This window comes from Bison bison, unplaced genomic scaffold (genome assembly GCF_000754665.1).
Source record: "Bison bison bison isolate TAMUID 2011002044 unplaced genomic scaffold, Bison_UMD1.0 scf7180017864265, whole genome shotgun sequence".
NCBI lineage: Eukaryota > Metazoa > Chordata > Mammalia > Artiodactyla > Bovidae > Bison > Bison bison.
The window spans coordinates 1,653,304-1,655,403 of NW_011494837.1; positions in this window are offsets into that span (position 1 = coordinate 1,653,304).

Genomic DNA, 2,100 nt, shown 5'->3' on the forward strand with positions numbered 1-2,100 from the left:
AGAAAAGCATGTTTGCTAGAAAATCTTGTGGTCATTTTACAAAGACATTAAGATAAGGATGCAATCAGAGCAGCCCAAACCTCAATTTGTTGGACAAAGAATGAGTGGGACTTATGAGAGTGAATATTCCATAAGCTCATATTGAATTCAGCTTCATAGGGAGTAAATGATTGAGGAACTCCAGTAGTAAAAATAGAAACTATGTCATCAGGAAAATGCAAATTAAAAAACAACAAAGAGATACTATCACTCACCTATTAGAATGGCCAGAATCTAGAATACCAATGACACTAACTACTGGTGAGGATGTGGAGCAACAGGAACTCTGATTCACTGCTGGTGGAAATGCAAAATAGTACATTTTGGAAGATGGTTTGGTGGTTCCTACAAATATAAGCATAATTTTACCATACAAGTCAGTACTCCTTGATATTTATTCAAAGGAGTTGAGCCTTTATCCACACAAAACCCCACAGACTGATGTTTGTACCATCTTTATTCATAATTGCTAAAACTGAGAAACAACCAAGATTTATTTTAGGTAGATGAATGGATAAATTGTGGTACATTCAGATAATGGATTATTATGCAATGCTACACAGAAATGGACTATTAAGTCATGAAAAAAAACATGGATAAATTTTAAATGCATATTACTAAGTGAAAGAAGTCAATCTTAAAAGGCTACATACTATATGATTCCAACTATATGACATTCTGGAAAAGGTGAGATTTTTTATATGATATGCTGGAAAGGAGACAATAAAAAGCTCAGTGGTTGTCAGGGATTAGGAAATGAGAGGGGTGAATAGATGGGACACAGAGAATTTTTAGGGCAGTAAAATAACTGTATGACACTATAATGATGGATCCATACTGTTATACACTTATCGAAACCTATAGGCCGCACACCACCAAGAGTGAACCACAATGTAAACTATGGACTTTGGAGAACAATGGTTGTCAATGTAGGCCCATCAATTGTAACAAATGTACCATTTTGGTGAGGGACATGGATAGTGGGGGAGGCTGCCTGTTTGAGGACAGAGGGTATATAGGAAATTTCTGTACTTTCCCCTCAATTTTGTTGTAAACCTAAAATTGCTCTTAAAAAATAGTCTTTATTTTTTAAAGACTATTAAAAAGAGAAGATAAATACTGGGTTTGTAAAAGAGTGTAAAATGAGTCATAAGGGTCCAACTAGAATAGAAATGCACCCTCTCAGTTCAAAGGAATGAAAATATCAGTCACAGAAAAAAAGTCTGAAAATTTTACAATAGCAGCTCATGAGAAAGAAAAAGAAAGTTGGTGTAAAACCCTTGTCAGCAGCAGAAACAGAGACGCCACCTATTTCACATAAAATTCTTCCTATTCTCTTGTTTCTTTTTCCTTCCCTGGTGGAACAAATCACTGCTACAGTGGAAAGCCTTGACTGAAGAGAGAGCAGAGATCAATTATATCACTGAACATGAAAGTAGGTAGGTTAAAATAGAAGTAGAGTTAGAGGAGAGAAATGTGTTAAGAAACCATACTCCTGAGTTAGTGTTTAATTAGTATTTTAAGAGATAACTCTATTCTAAATCAAGTCCATGATTATGAGGTTAAGTAGTTGTCCACTGCCTGAAACAGAAAACTCATGGAATATGTCCAAATTTATATTCAAGGGTGGGGAAGACTTCTTTCCCCATCGAAAGAAGATGTTAAGGAACAGGAGGAAACCAAAATAGGCTTTCAAATAGATGACATTCTATGAGCTATATATTTAACACACTAATTGCATGCAGCTTGCTTTGATCAGGTCTTTCATCTTCCAGATATACACATGTATTTCTATCCAGTTAATGGTCTGCTAATAGTACTTCTATGAAATTACTCACTTTTATTCTTTACTACCTGCAGGGACAGAAAACATGCATCCCCAGATGAACCTCAATCCCAAAGTAATACCCAGAGTCAGACTAGTAGAGAATATTGAACTTGTCAATTAATTTTGTTTCAAGTTGTTGTAACTTCAGTTTTCAGAAATGGTATTTCTGCTCTCATCTTGCTAATCTTCTGCTGAAATACTTGCCACACACACACACAGTCTCCTTCCAGACT